The 18,213-nt window shown below is 42.2% G+C and overlaps 1 protein-coding gene across 13 annotated transcripts in view; it reads left to right on the forward strand.

Moving 5' to 3' along the window:
• LOC309874774 (poly(rC)-binding protein 3-like) overlaps positions 1-18,213 on the forward strand; it is a 424,882-nt gene that overhangs the window by 278,809 nt on the left and 127,860 nt on the right. For 4 of the 13 annotated variants that reach the window (XM_082753315.1, XM_082753310.1, XM_082753313.1 and 1 more), the window contains exon 1: positions 2,321-2,872. The exons of 5 other annotated variants lie outside the window; for them this stretch is intronic. The gene's annotated coding sequence lies outside the window, so the exon portion shown is untranslated. Of the gene's footprint in view, positions 1-2,320; positions 2,873-2,904; positions 3,070-3,123; positions 3,321-13,017; positions 13,128-18,213 lie in introns of those variants that run through there. 4 more of the 13 variants (XM_082753322.1, XM_082753321.1, XM_082753320.1 and 1 more) reach the window with 4 other exon arrangements.

The raw sequence follows: 18,213 nt of genomic DNA on the forward strand, positions 1-18,213 counted from the left end.
TCCCCCACCAGCTTTTATCCATAGGTTGGAAAAGCTAATGCAGGAAAGCAGCTACCTCTGGACAAAACAGTGAGGACCAGGTCAAGACAGTTCAGCTCAAACAGGGTCTTTTGGCAGGACCAGGAAATACTGTTTAGTTCTGTAACATTTTTGTTTTTTCCTCTTGTCTCTGAACTCTGTAACGATAGCTGATCCAGGAAGTGGAAGATAAACAGAACACCAAAAACTCAAAGAATATTTTTCACTCACTTCTGGAGCCAGTGGCTCTGTTATGACAATTTATTCATCTGCCTAGCTGGCTAGAGCTTTATACCATGTACACAATCTTGCATTTCACTCCAATAGTGACTTATTTTTGCTGGTTTTTTCCTCAGTTAAAACTAAGTATCTGTTAAAGTTATAGGTCATCTTTTTCCCAGGTAAGCTCATTATTCTAAAAATCTTTTACTGTTTGTCTGGAAGGGTGTTTTTTTTTTTTTTTGTTTTGTTTTGTTTTCTTTTCTTTTCTCTTTGCTCTTGTTGTTGAGGTTATTTTCCCTTCAGCAAAGACCCTGTTCATTCTTTCCAATGCAAAGCATGCCCGTGCTGTCGCTGCAGGGACACCCAGCTTGGCCCCGCTGGAAGTGAAAGCAGGACCCTACGTAAAGACCGACCAGTGAAACCCACAGGCTTTAATAGCCATGTTGAGCTGCCTTGTAAATACAGCTGGACATCTCGCGACACCTCTAGCTGCTGGGTTGGGCTGTGCAGACTTCCCCCCTGCCCGGGCCAGCTCGGGGGTCTCTGCTTTGCTTGCCCCATCCCCGCAGCCCAGTTCTCAGGGAGGCTTTGTCAGCCTGCGGGCTGCCGGCCGTGGCCGACAATGCTGGGTCTGTATTGTCTGTATTGCTCTTATTGTTCTGCATCTCTGCATTCTGGCCTACTGAAAGCTCTTTGTTAAAATAAAGAATATTTCTGTCCCCGCTGATACTAGGAAGCCTGGAAATCTTGCAGGCAGTTTTGTCCTTACCAGCCTGTGCACGTGATTTTCAGACTGGAGTTTTGCATGAGCTGCACTTAAATATTATCTCTTTTAAGTGCGTTTCTACAACTGATCTCTGCTAAAAGTACATTCTTTGTTATGTAGGACACACGCTTAAATTCAGGGAATTAATAAACCAGCAAAAACTGTCTCTGGACAGCCTTTGAGGATAAGGGTGCTTTGAGGATAAGCCTGTATGTGAATGGGTTTAGTGTGAGAAAGCAGTGTTTGCTGTGGCAGGACAAACAAGTCTGATCAGAGGAGGGCACGGGAACAGAGCAGAAAAAATAACATTTATTTGTAGTGAAAGAGAAATGTATTGTTGAGTTGGTGGAAAGTGAACACAGGAAACGGGGATAATTTCAGATGGCTTTCATCTCAGTTATAGGAGAACATGAGGTTAGCCATGTTAGCAGTAGGGTTAACTACTTCTACATAGACGTGTACATCAACACTGAGACACAAGAGCTGGCAGGACTTCAGCTGAGTGCCCTCCCTTTGCAATTATTACATTTGGGAATTGCCTGGGGAGGGAAGTAGGTGACAGCGGCTATCAGCTTCCCCTGGGATGAACTTAGCTGTTGTCATCCTGCAATCAACAGCCTGGAAATTGCTATCTCCGAGGCACTGCTGAGTGCACAGTCAGACGGGATCCAAACAACTCCCTTTTCCTGCCCTGCCCTCTCCATGCCGGATCCGGCAGCGCCCAGCTGCTCGCACAGGGCGAGCTGGGGGCTTGCAAAGCAATGCGCAAGCTCTAGGTCCGGGTGCTGCTTGTGGGGGCTCTCTGCTGGATAATGGGTGTTTTGTACTTTCATGTGTGGGTTTTGGAGGTGGATTTTGGTGAGTTTTCAGTTCTAACTCACTGCAGAGCTGGAAAGCTCAGGCTGGGCTTTATCCTCACTCATAGCGCTGGGATGTGCTGGAATAAAATGCGTCAACATCAAATTAGATTGAAGGCCCCGCTTTTGATACAAACGCACCCGAATCTATACTTTATTAATGTCCCGAATGATTTATTGGTGTACTGGGGACTTTTTGTTAATGTTTTAATGAAGAGTAACTGTTGCTCACACTGTTTGTGCGACGTGATGCATCTGTGGGGCTGCAAGCTACCCCTGACCGGCCCTGGTCACTTTGCTTGGTTATAGAAGATGCGTAGACATGGGCACCTAAAATATTAGCATGCAGCTGTCGCAATGGGGCTGTGAGCGGGCTGGTTGGGAAAACAATAACTTGGCACCCAGGAACATACAACTCTGATAACATACTGCAAGGTTACAGACTGGGGGAGAGGGTAGGAAGGTGGCAACCACTTTTAGTCTCTTTATTTTGTTTTATTTTTATTTTGTTCTATTATTTTATTTTGTTTTATCATTTTTCTTCCTCCATACGTCGAGCCTCTACAATTTTTATCACATTAGGATGTGACATTCCCGGCCTTGACAGTGCTTTTGTTTGGATATTTATAGCAGCTTCTGGTCATTGTTGAGCAAAGGCGATTGCCCTGCCCTCTGGCCCTTTCTTAAGCAGATTTTGGGCAGAAGCTCCTCTCATGTGGCACTAATTGAGATGATTGGTGGAGGGGGGGGGTTGTGTGCGCGCTGTGCCTCGCTCGGGCTTATCTGCCAGGGGCTAAGCTAGGGGAGGAAGGGAGGAGAAAAGAAGAGAGGGAAAAAAAAAAAAAAAAAAAAGAAAAAAAAGAAAAAAAGGAAGAGCGAGGGAAAGAAAAAAAATAAGGAGAAGGAAGAGAAGGAAAGAAAGAAAAACCCCAAAGGCAGGCTGGGCTTCGCTCCGGTGGCGCTCGGGCTGCGGGAGGAGCGGAGGGACGCGCTCGCCGCCGCTCCGCAGGTGGGTGCCGCTGCCGGGCTCCTCGGGCCGGGCTCCCCCTGGCTCCTTCTCGGTTCCCCCCGGTTTTCCCGGCTCCTATCCTGTCCTGTCCCGTCCCGGGGCCGGGGTCCGGCCGCTGCCGGGTGCTGGGAGCCGAGCTCCCGCTGGCGGAGGAGCGGCGGGGCTGCCAGCCGGGACGGGCGCGCTTCCTTCCCCCGGTGAGTAACCAACCCAGCCGGCGGCTCGGGGCTCTCCGTGCCCAAATAACACCCCCGGGCTTAGCTCCCCCTCCTTTCCCCGCACCCCCCGGTCGGAGTTTGCCGCAAGTTGAAGGTTGAGCTGGGGAGCGGGGAGAGCCGGCGGGGCCGCAGCGATGAGCAAAGCAGAGGAGAAGAAGTTTCTGACGGCCTGTAAAGCCGCGCTGCTGCCAAAAAGCAACCCAACCGCAGCGTTTTCTCCTCTTTCGGAGGTATTAGCAGGGGATGTTACGGCCTCTTGTTGAGCTGGGAGCGTTTCTGGAGGCTGTTTGGAGCCGGGAGCCGGGGCGGCAATCCTATCGGCCTCCTGCGAGCCGGGCGGCGGGGAGGAAAAGCAGACCCCGACGTGTGCGTGGCTGGAGGAAAACTTAAGGAATAGGTCGTAGCTTTATGATAATAGTAATAGGATAGGACTCCGGGCTTCCCGCCTCCTCTTATTAGTAATATTAAAGTGTGCAGGAAGCCCTGTGCCAGGAACTAGGCTTTAATCTCTGTGATACATCGGCTGAAAGGTTGTATTAAACAGAATGCGGTTACCTTTAATGCACGAGTTCTGCAGTTTGTGTTTCTGATAACCCTACTGGATCTGCTGGAAAAGTAAAATAAGATTAGGCAATAGGCATTAACTGAATGCTTAGCAGGTCTCGTGTAGGCAATACGCGGCAAAATACAGCCATAGCTGGAAATTGCTGCGTGTGCCCGCTTCCAAGCATTAGAAGAAAATTTTGTCGCAAGGAGTATGCGTGTTGTCCGGTCTAGCCATAGATCTTGTTTTTCTTTTATATAAACTATTAGAATTGGAAAAGTAGTATAAGGAAGGACGAAAAAAATAAGAGAGTCAAGCAGCTGGTAATCCATTTGTCCACCACTTATCCCGAAAAGGTCCCTCATACGTAGTTCACAAATCATCTCTGAGGATGGTTCAAAATGGAATCCTGGAATCAGCCATACTAAAGTTAGGAAAGAGATTACTTAAAAAAAAAAAAAAAAAAAAAAAAAAAGATGAGGCTTACCCCCTCATAAAGCCTTCAACAAACACATCATACCTAGCACTCTATTTGTTGTGCTCAAGGAGAGAAAGAAAAGCTTGAGTGATCACCACATGGTTGTTGCTCCGTGCCTTCTTAACCTATATTCATGTGTAGAAAAACGTTTACTTTCTTCACAATCTGAAATAGCAGTGTGTTGTTTTTTTTGTTCTGTTTTATTTTGCTTTACAAAAGAATTTCCTCCCTTTATGTCTCTCATCCCTGTCCATGCTGCAAAAATAAGTCCCAAAGAATATAACTTTTTTTTCTTTTACTGGTTTCATCCCTTATCACTCTCGGTCTCCAGTTTATGCTATTGTAAACATTTTTGTAATGTTGAAGTTGGTTGCTGATACTTCGTTCAAAGAGCATATTTAAGCTCTTCTGTAGAGTGTGTGGTGTGATAAGGCACAGCAACATGAGTGCATTCATTTTGTTCTTACGTGGCGCAATATATTTTTATTGTTACTTCAGAGAAGCTAAAAACATGATAAACACTCCCATTAGTGGTATCAGTAAGAAATACATTAATGCAAGTGCACGGTCAGAAAGAGAGCATTTTTATTTGAAAGCCTTCTCATAGCGGGCATCCTACCAATAATCTTAATGTGTAACCTGCGGTGCATATCTTCCATGTTAGATCAGATTAGCTCTTAGGTACTCTGTAAATACAGTTTTTATTCAGGGTAACTGGATTTCCGATGAATGTCCAGGCTCCTTGCTTCTTTTCAGCCTTTGCAGTTTCTGAACTCCACAGCAATTTGACAGGAGGAGGACTGGGGCCATGTGGAAGAGGCGTTTTGGGATGCAGCCCGTCTTGTCGGAAATTGGTCTCAGCATTGTAGGGCATCGGGCTCTGATATTAATGTCAAGTGAAATGCCCTATTAAAATTATAAGTCAAATCCAAAGACTGCTGTATTGGTTGGATACCAAGAAGAAAATAAGAATAGCCGTCTCCAATAGATTACTGAAAGCATGGTTGGCGACTTCAGAAAGCTGTTAGGGGAGCACTGAGTTATTTGCACTTGAAGCAGCTCGCCACGGAGCAGCCACAGGATAAGACTGTCCCAGCCAAATCATGGTGGTTTGTACCCCTTTACGGGTGCTCCATGCCAGGGATGAAGGAAAATAGGGAACAAACTTGCCTCCCTGCTCTGGAGAAAGGCTGGGCAGGGACAGATGCCGAAGCACCAGGGGCTGTAGGTGAAGCTGTGGGAGTGTGGAAGAAGGATGAAAGAGGTCTTTGCTACTGGAGAGGGTGTTGGGAAGGCAGGTGCTGGGGCAAAGAAGGGGGCAGAGGTTTGGTGGAGCAAGGAGTGAAGGCAGGCACGTGGCCTCAGGAGCCAGAGGTGTTGAGTGCTGCTCTAGGGAGATTGTGCAGCTGGGTGGGTAGCACAATTTGGGGGTGCTGGGAATAAAGAGTGGGAAGTGAGCATCAGGGTGCTTAGGGGCTCGTGTCATTAGGGGCTGGGGAAGGGTTTGGCAGCTGAGCAGGGGTGAGATTCGGGGGTATGGGAGGGCCGATGGCAAAGAGGCAGGGGGATTTTGAATAAGCTTCAGCTGTTTCTGGCTTTAGTGTGAAATCAGCAAGGCAAATTACTACAGTTTAGAGCAAAACTTATGGATAGGAACTCAAAACGGGTCTGCGGCACTGAGATTGTTTACGCTCATTGTTAGTCCTTCACAAAGATTTTCAGCTAGTGGGGTTTCTGTCTTCTGACGTCTGTAATAACGTCGTGACTGGAGAATGTAGAATGGGCAGAAATTTATTTTCATAGTATTTGCGAGATCATTTCTCTTTAAAAGAGACCTTGTCACACTTTTAGTAACAAATGCACTTTGTTGCATTCATTTGCTAAGCAACAGACTCACTTTGTTGCCTATGAAGCACAAAAGCTGGGGAGGTTTTGACACAAGAAGCAGAGCTTATGTAAAGTTCACGAACAGCAGCAGAAAGAGTGAATGATGAATTCTCCAGGTTTTGTTCCTTATATTAAAATATTTTAAGGTCGGATATTTTTCTCTGCTGGCTGCCATCAGCGATAGAAGTATCAACAGGAGAAAAATGGGTCGCTTGGGTTTTAGCATTAAGCAGCAAATCCAAGGCCAATAGGATTTAGCTGAGATGTTAAGGTTTATTCAGTGCATTTAGTTAATGAAGCTGGGGGGGGAGTGTCTCTGTCTGGGGGATGGAGAAGGGGACAGACTCGCCTCCTGCCACCCGGTGCATCCTGCGGTGACTCCTCCTGATTGATAGGTACTCCACAAGATGGGAGTGAGCCGAGTGAAAGGAGGTTTTAATTAAAAAATATCAGCTCTATGCCAGCTCTTTTGGATTAAAATCGAGCAGGAAATCTTTGGAATAGACATCCATCTCATCTTAAGGGTGCGTGTTTGCTTTTATGAAACAGTGTCCCTTGGTTAGGGGAAGGGGAGATGATAATGTGTCCAAGTACCTACACAGTGGTTATAAAGCAACGACAGCATTCAGTAAGCTTAATCACATGTGAAACCTTGTCAGTAGCTAACATTCTTCAATCAGGCACAGAAATCAAGTTCAGGTCAACTAATTCCCATCTAAACAGTACGCCAAGACTTCTTGGAGACAGCCCCATAGTCAGAAATACGGGTGGCCGTTGCTGTACTAACCTGTGATCTGAAGCCTCTGTGTGCTCTGCCAAAGGCTGGCACCTTGTGTACGCGTGAGCTGTGCAGCACCTTGACTTGCTTTCAGAGTCCTGAAAGCCCTCTGCAGAGACTAATTTAAAAAATATATAGTATAGAAAGACATTTTTATTTTAAAGATAAAATATGATCTATACAAAATTCAAAACAACATGAATGCCTTTTTTTTTTTTTTTTTTCCAAGAGGGTTAATGTATGCATTTTTAATTTTTTTTCAAATTACATTCCTATGCATGCCAGACTCCTACTCGGATCAGACCTTGTTATTCCCATAACTGTAATGGTCTTTCAGTCTGAACTTTCTTATTCCACCCACCCCTTCAAAGATCTGTGCTTGCTGTCATAGCTCAAAGCTGGGAGCTCTTGAGCAGCAGTTAAGACCATCGAGATTTGGTCCAGTGACCTTAACAGGCTTTTCTTCTGAGTGGGACGTGGGCACTGATGGCAGGAGTTGACTGTAACAGTCTGGAATAAATAAGCAGTGGGCTTATAAAATGAGTAAAAAGATTCCATATACCAGTGTAATTAGTTGCTCAGATAGCCCATGGCTTGATACAAGAGAGAAGGGCGCTGCAGCATTTCTTATAAGGATTCAGCTCAGGGACACCTGAAAACTCATGCAAAATATTTTGGAGGAAAAAAATGTATGTGTGTGGTTCGTTGCGTTTGGGGGATTGTTTTTGTTTGTGATTCTGGAATTTGTCCGGGGATTATTCTGAAAATAAGCAAAAAAAAAAAAGTTTAGAAAAGTACTAGTTGTTTGCAGTTCATGTTGTTCTAAACTGTTCTACTTGTTAGTTTCACAATACATTTAATGGAGGGGAAAAAAAAAGGCTATGCTTATAGACTAGACTAGGGACATATCTGTAATAAGAAACAAAGAATAGTTTCACTTGAAAAGAAAAAAAAAGACAAAAAAAAAAAAAAAACCAACAACTTTTGGCTGTAGCTATATGACAATGAAGGGCTTGGAGCAGTGTCCACAACATCTCGTCCCAGGTTTACAATGGTTACCTTAAGCCCATTGTCTGGTATTTTTCTCATCAGCAAATGGTAAAGCAACCATTCTTCACTTGAGCCTTAAGAGAAAGATAGAATATGAATTTTGAAGACCATGAGATGACTTTTCTGTGACTTAATTCGATTAACAAAATTGTATGTGTACCTCTAGGATCACATTAGCATGGCATGACTGTGTGCCAACATCTAGCCAGAAGACCTAATGGAGATTTACTGCTTTGTAACACTGAACCTCCCATAGAAACAACAGCAGAGATCTTGAATGAAAAACATGTAAAACAATGGTGACGGAAGCAACTTCAGTGCGTGCTTTATAATTACTGATGGCACAGGATTAAATACTAGAAGTCCCTAAGCTGTCTGGATCTGATGGAGTTTTGTTTACATATGATCAAAGAGATGGAAGACTGTTTGCCTTTTTTATTAGTGTATAGTATACCTATGAGAGCAAATTAAAGTATATTTTGCTCCTGTCTAAATGGGAAAATATACAATGTTCTCTGATCTACAGTTGTTCTGACAGTATTCTTTCATAGCGGTAAGAATCTGGTTTAGAGTCTTAGCTCCTTTCAGTTTAGAGCTGTTTAAATAGTTGGGTTTCAATCTAGTTGAAGGGAACATCAGAAGTTACATGATAAGATTTCTCTGGGAAGAACAAGGGCCCCAGGCAGACACCAAGAGACAGATACTTCATTTCCCCCTCCCTCCTTTCCCCATCAGCATTCATACTGTACAAAGAGATCCCCGGTAGGTAATAGGAAGTCTGTCACTGTTAATTAAGTATTGTGAGCATCCCGCGATGTTTGCTGTGGACTGGGTGGGGGAAGCTGAATAAAATTCAGAAAAGCTCTTAAACCTTGCTTGTAATGAAGTCTAATGTCCATTTGGTGTTTGTAGTGTCGGATAAGTAAGATACCCTGAAGCTGCCCCTGTGTTTTAAAATACTGCTGAAATATTTGAGTTTTCTGTTTGCACATGAATGATAAGTCTCTGATGAAAGCCTTCAGTGCAAACCATGGTGGCATAGCCTCCTGAAGCTATACTTTCCCGTGACTGAGTAGAGCACCTCCAATATCAACAGAGTTGTGTCTGTGCCTGGGGGCTTCTGCTGTGACCATCACATGCTGGGTGCGTTTCTTCCTCCTATGCTTTGAACCAGCATTGCTGTAACAGCAAAGATGAGGAGTGAAAGACTAGTTTCACCTCATTCCTGGTTATGGGTGGCTTTCTCATTTTTTTTGGTCAGTTGTAACTTAAGTGAACAGATGATATTTGCCACTCTCCTGACGTATTAGCCATGCCCAGCATACTTCCCTATTGCTCTCCATGTAATGTTTTACCTGAATTAACTGCCTATTCAGTAACTGCAGGAAAAAAAAAAAAGTATTTTCAGAATTTTTCAATGTAGTTATAATTTACCACCTTTACTCATGCTGGGTCGAATCCTGTGGGGTTTGGTCAACTGAATACTGCAGTTAGGCCAACGTTCAAGGGTCCTGTCAGAATCGCTCTACATTTAAGGTGAAAAGAAGAGGACCTTGGCAGGCCTGAGAGGTGGGCCTATGCAAACCTCATGAGGTTCAACATGGCCAAGTATAAGGCCCTGCATCTGGGCCAGGGCAATCCAAAGCACAAATACAGGCTGGATGGAGAAAGGATTGAGAGCAGCCCTGAGGAGAAGGGCCTGGGGGTGTTGGTTGATGAGAAGCTCGACATGAGCCAGCAATGGGAACTTGCAGCCCAGAAAGCCACCATATCCTGGGCTGCATCAAAAGCAGTGTGGCCAGCAGGCCGAGGGAGGTGATTCTCCCCCTCTGCTCTGCTCTCACAAGACCCTCACCTGAAGCCCTGTGTTCAGCTCTGGGGTGCCCAGCACAAGAAGGACATGGAAGTATTTGAATGAGTCTAGAGGAGGCCTACAAATATGATCAGTGTGCTGGAGCACCTCTCCTATGAAGACAGACTGAGTGGGTTGGGGTTGTCCAGCCTGAAGAAGAGAAGGCTCCAGGGAGACCTGATAGTGGCTTTCCAGTACCTAAAGGGGGCCTACAGGAAAGCTGGGGAAGGACTGTTTTTTCCAGGGAGTATAGTTATAGGATAAGGGGTAATGTTTTTAAACAGTGACCATGCTTTGACTAGGCCCTTAAATGCCATAGCAATTTTTTTGTAAGAGATTGTGTCTGTCAGTGTGCAGTTATGTTTTAAGGCTTATTCATTCAATGCTTTAGGCAGTGTCAGAAGTGATTCTGGTTTGTTGGAGGCCAACATACAAAAAATGCCATCCTGTTTACTTACAGAGCCATAAGTGCCTGTATATTGGTGGGAGCCTGAGTACAAATTAATGTTTTGCTTCATGTTGACCATCGCATACATAGCTAGAGTCAGCTGATGAGTGGTAGTTTATAGCCAATGGTGATATGGTCTCCTTGCAATTGAGAATTGTGAGAACAAGCTTTCATGTGGTTGGATGGTTCTTTTTCTTTTTTTTTTTTTTTTTTTCATAAACACTTTTATTGGTCTCTTGGTTTTCAGTTTCAATGAAAGGATGAGAAAAGGCAGAGTTAAGGCCATTTAGGTAACCTTTGTATTCTGATTTTCTCATACTAGCTTTCTTGTGAAGAAAGTAGCCTTAACCTGTGTGTGTGTGTGTGTGTGTATATATATATATATGTGTGTGTGTTCACAAATTTTGTTGGTAGCCACTTCCTTGACCCCAGACTTGCTGGAAAGAGATCACTGACACATGATTTGGAGCCTGGGCTTTGCCTTGTCATCCCTGAGTATCATTTTAGGGTTATCTGCTCACTGTGACCTACTCATGTCTAATCCTGTTCCTTATCTAAAAGAAAATCTCACAGCACTGTGACCTTTGCTTGCCTGTTGTAGGCCCCATTAGGAAACAACCCTTATTTTACTTTGAGTGGGTGTGGAGAATTACTGTGGAACTGGCAGTAAAGCACAAGCATGATTTTACAAAGAAAGTGTACAGAGACTATCTGTTCTACCATGCTTTTATTACATTGGATTGTGCACAGATGGATAGGCTTTTAGTTGTCTCCAGTGGTAAAGGGCCCACCCATAAATATCTAAACCTTTCTAAAAATTCCCTTAGGAGCAATGCATTAAAGTGCCTATGAAAATGGAGTTTTCTTTTACCTTGTGACCTTTCCACTTTCCCATCAGTAGACAGGAAAGACCCAATCTCCAGTGAATATTATTATTAGTCAATAAAGTTAAAAGCAGCAGATCATGTATATATGTATGTATAGGGAGATAAATAATAAAGAAAATAGCCAGAACTGGGGTTGCCTATGGTTACTAATAAAATGTCACCTTCATTTTCGCTCTGTATGCCTCCGAGATTTTACTTAAGAATGCATCAAAATCTGATGCGCTCAATGAGAGTAAGACTGAGTTGCAAGATAAAGAAATGTATTTCTAAATAATATCCTTAAAATATACTAGGCAAGCATAAAATATCTTCAAATGCATTTCATTTCTAGTCCCTATGCACTAATGCAGTTTAGATATTTTGTATGTATACATTTTTATGCTGGGAGATCATCTTTTGTGGAAATGAATAGATTTTACTTTTTGGCTATGTTAATTTCAGACATTATTTTTTTTACTCATTTTAAAAACTTAACTGCAACTTCAAGCCATAGCTGGCATCTTTCTGAAGAAAACTATCATGTTTCTACTGTGTTGAGTATCTTTCATGTTTTTGTTTATGAAATCTTGGCAAATCATATAAAACTTGTTCATATATTTAAAAGAAAATGAATTTGCGCTTTCTGAGAAAATTCTACTGCTGAGAATAGCCATCGAAATGGTTCAGTTACTGTGTTCAAAAGTAGTTATAGATTGCTACTTCTGTTTTCTTAATGGCAAATACAGTGTGAGGGGTTAGCACAAGGGGGGAGAATATCCACAGAATAAAACTAGTTTGAATCTGCAAATTTGTCTAAAGCTGAGGGCAAATTCTTGCCACGTTCTCAAAGACTGAGACTAGTGACGACTTTGGATGAGCATCTTTTCTGTTGCAAACTGTATTTCAGGAGACTATTAGTCAAAAATTGAAAACTACACAGACGCATCTTGCGGAAAGCTGATGATCTGTCTAATGATCCTCCATACTCTGGGGAAAGCCAGAGAAAATGGTGTGTACTCGCATGCTTTTCATTGAGAACCATTTATTAGTGTAGATGTCAAGTGGGTATGCCGTAGTAATAAACAAAAATGGTTTTATAGCTCATGTTGTGAGACTAGCTTTTGTGTCTGCAGCATTGAATAATTGCTGTATGTAACAGACTCCTGCCTTCACAGTTCCCATTCATAACAAGGACTTATTGAACTGTGTTTATTCAGATAAATCTCTTTAATTTATGATGTTTAATCAACAAAGTTTTGAGTTAATCTATATTAATTTAAACTTAATAATATTGTTCAATTAATACTTAGTCAAAGTCAGTAGCTTTGCATAAGCACTGAGCACCTAATTTGTGTGCCTCTCTGTAGCTTGTATACATACACACAGTGACTGTGATGAGAATGGTATTAAAGGGAATTCCCAGCCAAAAATATCTTCTGTTTTTGTTTGTTTTTTTGGCAGTCTGGAGTGCCATCAATCTGCATTCGTAGCCAGTGACATTTGTAGATGTATAACTGGAGCTATATTTTAATACAGTTTACCTGGTTGTTTTTTTTTTGCAAACTGTGCTGGCTATTTTAATGTGTTCTCTTTACCAGCTGCCTCACTTCTTTGGGATAGACTGTAAAGAGTGTCTTGAGTTTTACCATGCACGCAGAAGATCAAACACGATAAAAGACAGTCCTATTGTAAAATCCAAGCAAGGGGATGAAGAGGAGACAGCCTTACAGAAGGGCCCTTACAGAACTTCTCCTTGGTTATTCTGATTGAACAGGTTCCTGGCTAATCCCAAAGGGGTCCTGGGAGCTTCTGTGTTCCTACACCCCAGGAATACACATCTCCCTGACAGCACAAAGATGTTACCAGCAATTTCTGCTGACTTGGGTTACCAGAAGGCATCTCATTGTGGAGGTTGTGTAACATTGCTCCAGCTTACATCTGAATAAGCCCAGTGGTACCTGTGTTTTCACAGGCTCTGTCTTCTTCTCCCATTTGTTTCTACTGACTTTTCCTCCCCTCTCCAGAAGGTCCTGTGAGTTATGAGCTTGGAAGACAGCACCTTCTGATGGAGTAGAAGAAGAAAGAAACGGGATTGCAAAGATACTTTGGCCAGTGGAAAGCAAGAGTGAGAGTGGTATGTCCATGACATTAGAAGGGGAGAGTGGAAATCTTTGCAATGTATTTGGAATGTTACACATGTAGGAAGTGCTTACCTTGGTATGTACATCTTTTTTTTTCCCAACATCTCTGGAGAAGGTGTTATTTTTAATGACACCAGAAAGGTTCAGTGGCTAATAGAGGAACACTATACCTACCTATTATATTTTGTCCACTACCACTTCACTTCAGTACCTTTAATATTTGCTTCACTTCCAAAACCTGTGCATCTTCGTTTAACCTACTTGGAACATTAAGTAGTGAAATACCTAAAAGATCATATTCTAGGCTAGATTTTCTTCTCCCCTATTCAAAACTCTCTCAGCCCTGGTACTTTGTTGCCATCTAAAATGGGAATCAATGCCACAGGAAGGTTCTGCAGTGGCACTTGAGCAGACGGTCTTGGATAGAATCCATGCATCTGAAACCTCTGTGCAGGGTTGTGCACGTTGGCATGTCTGTGTTTGCAGGGGACTCCTATTAGGATGGGACAGGACAAGTAGGCTTTGGTCGGGTGTTGACCAGTCCTCCCTAGTAAACACTGGTGTTTAATGTGCTGTAACAGTACTGTAGATGCAAGTTTGTGATGTAACCATAAAAATAATAACTGTTGCAGGGAGGGTCAATCTGTAGCTCTATTCACACTTTCAACTACTGTTTTGTTTCTCTTCTGAGCAAATGATTGTGCATCTTGGGTGTGTTTGTACTGAAATAGTATTGTAAAAGTTTTGCCAATAAAGGAATTGCAGTGGATTACATTTCTTGAGCCTGTGGCATTTCCATTATAGATGAAATGTCTGAAATGTCCATGTTTACAGGGCAAAGGGATGTATTCTTCTTCCATTGCTTGTGTAAACTTTCATGAGAGCTGGCAATCGAGTAACAAAATGTTCCCAAGATGTGTGCAGCAGTGTCATTAAGTATGAAATGCTTGCCACTTTCTAAAGCCATTGTAAAACAGTTGGATTATCAGAAACCCGCTCAACAGCATACAAGTGTTTGATCCAATGTAAAATGCTGTTGTTTCAAGAATTTGGTGGACAGTTATATCTGGTTATGAATATTGCATTTCTGATGCAAGGGGGGAGTATTTCCCAAAGCTGTCTGACCCATGAACATAAGTCCAGGCAGATACATCAGTATTTGGCTGCCGGCAGTCCACTCCAGAGCATCACCACACACATTTAGAAGTGTCAAGCAGTTTACCTCCTGTAGTTAAAGCAAGGTAGCCCCAAAACCAGGGAAGAGCTTGAGCTTTTGCCAGGATCCAAACCTGGCTTTGCAGGTTCTCTTTACATCTGCATGGTCGTGGCTACACTGCTTGCACAGTGCCCAGTAAAAGAATCCCTCAATTTAGTTCCTCAATCTGTGCTGTTGTATAGCAACATAAGAAGCAGATCGGCAACTTTCTGGATCTCACATCAATCTTAAAGCCAACTTCTTGTCTTCTTACGTTCAACAGAGCAGCAGGAGTCTATGAATTTGTAGACTCAAACTTTGTTCATTTCAATCTTTGAGGTAATTGTCTAATTCCATATTCCAGTTTGTTTGTTATGAGCACATATTGAAGTTATTTGAAAATTGGAGAAGTTGGATTGAGAGCAGGTCTTCTCTTGCTGTCTGAGAAACATCCAAGGCGTTTGCTGTATGTTCATCTTTAACTGCTGCTGATGGGGTAGTTGCCAGGTTAATGCAATTTATAATGGCTGTGATTAGTATTAACAACCTGCTTCCAAAAAAAAATGAAAGGAAAATAGAAGGCCTGTCAAAATAAGTATTTCTAATATTAAAACCCTATTGAATGTTAGTATCTCTTTGAATTCATCTCTGCTATTGGGTCCCCCATATAGTGCCAAAAAAAAACCCACAAAACCATTCTGATGGTTGTTGACCATCTAAATGACTGCACCCTTCTAGGCATGAGGCTTGTCTGTTCTGCTTGGAATAGCCACGTACATAAAATAGCTCCACCTTGATTAAAATGCAGTCCCATGCATACAGCTATGGGGTGCTGGAGTTTGCAAATGTTTGGCCTACATTCTTTGAGTTTTTCCTTTTTTAGCTAAAGGAAATTACTTCTCATCTTATCCTCTACCAGGACTCTAAATAATTCTCTTCTTTCATTTCTTTCATCTATATTGTTACCTGTAAGATATTTATAGACTATGATCATATTCTGTTCAATCCTCTTTTCTCAATTATATAAGTTTAGCTTACTTTTTCTACCTCCATCTTCAGGATTGTATACTCCAATTTCTATATCATTTATTTAGCTCTCTTTGCATATGCATAGGCATTTCATATTAGGGGAAGAAAAAATCTATAGAGATAAGAGCTGTGTGTAATATTCCACTTGTGGCACATTATGGATTTGTTCTGTGGAATTATGTCTTTGGATTTACAGGATATACATAGACATCCAAAACCAGAAGTTGCTTCTCCTGCAAATAAATCAAACTTGCAAAACAATCTTTGATCTCCTATCAAATATTGACACTACTTTCAGATGGCATCACACCTGATACTTTTAGGCAACTACAGATTTTTGTCAGTGCTGTTTGTATTTTAACCCAAAGCAGGAATATATTTATTTATCACAAATAAATGTTGCTTTGTTTTCTACAGCACCACACTTGAAATGTTTATGGATTCTTATCCCTTCTGGATTTTTAAGACAAAGGTAAATCAAATGAGAAGATGCAGCATATTTTCTCTAAAGTACATAAACTTACTTCTTATGGAACTTTTAAAAACATTTTTTATAAAGTCATTTTTACTTAACACTTCCATACGTTTTTGTTATTTCTAATTTCAAGAAACAGTAATAGTTCTAAAACAGAGAGAAGCCATACGCGTAGAAGACTAGCCATTGAATGTATCAGAAATCTCACAATACCAACTTCAATTCCTGTGTTTAGGAGGTCTGAATGTTTTTACAGGCTTGGCTGGTTTTGTCCCTCTGTCTTGCCCCATGCCTCTCTCACCTTCATCAAATCTCTGAGCCCTGTCTGTTTTATCTAGCCTGAACTCAAGAATTCTTCAGCTTCAGTGTGATCCAGCAATGAATTACACTTAAAGATCAAATTGCCTAGAAATATTATGGGGGTTTATTAACAATATCTGTAGTAACTTTTATAGTAAGAATATTTTAAATCTTTATTTGTCTTGTAACATGCATTTTCCCAGTCTTTTCTCCCAAATTCATATTGCTTGTCTAAGTCTTTCTCAGCTGCTGTTGCTTCTCCCTTGAGTATCATTTAGCACCTTTTGCTTCCTTACAGAGTTGCTTATCTATGTGAAATAGCTCGCACTACTGGCATCTTGCATTGTTCTTGCCTGAATGGATGCTAGAAATTCAGAATTAGAAAGAAAGCTGTTTGTTCCTTGATTATCAACCCACCCCTCTCCAGACATGAGTACTCTGTTAAAGACTTTGTGCTGATTGTGTCCCCATTGGTAGTTTCTTACTCTTCCCATCCAGATTTACCCTTGGCATCAGTGGCATCTTGTTTCTTATTTGCTTCCACAAAGTCCACACAAGAGATTAGTTTCATTATGTTGATGAAGGAAAAAAAAACAAACAAAAAACAGTGTTGCTGTTTTGCTATGATATTGTTTGAGATATGTTTGCTGTGTGGTTATGGATGATGCTGTATGATAATTCAGGTGAAACATGAACAAGGCAAGCTGTCTTTAAAAGGTGCCTGCCTCCTTCCGTGGTGGATGTCCTTGCCAGTTATTAGCAAATCCATTCTGACTGCTTGGTTATGCTGGCTCTATATTTAAATAAATAAGAAAAGTTTTAAATGCATTAAGTGCTTTAAGACTAGTGCCAAAAGGAATGCCATTAAGTAGTCTAATGAACCAGGCGTGTTCTGTTTTTGAAGCTAAGCAGTCACTGAAATCCGGGAGAGCAGCGTTACTCCTGAAAAGTGGAAATATAGTCCTACTGTCCCAAGGGAAGCCCAAGGAAAGGGGCTCACTGTGGAAATTGAACAGGAATTAGAAAATAACGGGATTTAGGAAGAAAATTTAAGCCATTTGAAGGTGTTTCTCTAGCCCTGGAGCTGGAATCTTGTCTCATACCTCATTGCCACCAAGCCTGCCGAGACATGGCTTTCATTACCATCTCCTCAGTAAATGACTAGTTCCTTCCTAATGTCTGTCTCAGGCTATTAGATGTGGAGTTTATCTTGCTGTACTGTGCTGGGAGCGGAGGGGTTTGGGATGGTTGTTCCTGGTTGTTCCCATCTTTAGGGAAGGTTTCTTAGCTGCCCTTGACATTGCTGTTAACTGAAGGGTGGAATAGGGCAGTATTCTGTGTCCCTGAGTTTAGGATACTGTTTTTAACGTTATTATTTTATTTTAAGATAGGTAGCTTACTCGGGGAGTTTGTCGTGGTACATAAACAGCAAAAGAAACGTGCCATGGGAGACTGATACATAGAGATAGCAGGTCCTTGAGATTAAAAGATGCCATTTGGTTCCTACTTGTACAGCTGAAGCTTTCAGTATTGTTTTGTTTCCGAAACAAATGATGCTGCCATGTTACCCCAGTCCTCGACAAAAGCCCAGGAGCGCCCCTGCAGCCCCGCAGAACCGTCTGGCATCTGGTGCTGAGGCCAGAGAATGGGATGAAAGCCTGAGTGGGCTCCGCACCGCAAGTATGCGTCTCTGCTGTATTTATAGGCTCTTACAGCACTGTTGATAGGCAAGGCAGAGGCAGGCAGCGTGCAGTCATACTGCTTTTGGTCACATTGTCAGCAAGAGAGAATAGATGCTTCTCTTTTTTTATTTCTTTTTTTTTTTTTTAAATCTAAGCTGCCCAGTGTGATAAGTCTGTCAAGTGCAGACAGTTGGCCTGCACAGACTAGCTGCTTTCTGAGTGTTTGTGTACCTTCTGGGATGAGCAGAAACAGCCATCAAACAGCTTTGTCTCGACAACATTGGAAATGCAACCACAGCTACTCCTGAGCCAGCAGTCCTGTGTGTGTTAGCAAACAAATGAGCTTTTCATTTTGAGGTCTGAGCAGTAACGTACGCTGGGCTTGCTTGCATTGTAGT

Source organism: Aythya marila, assembly GCF_965140915.1.
Source record: "Aythya marila genome assembly, chromosome: 2".
Lineage (NCBI taxonomy): Eukaryota > Metazoa > Chordata > Aves > Anseriformes > Anatidae > Aythya > Aythya marila.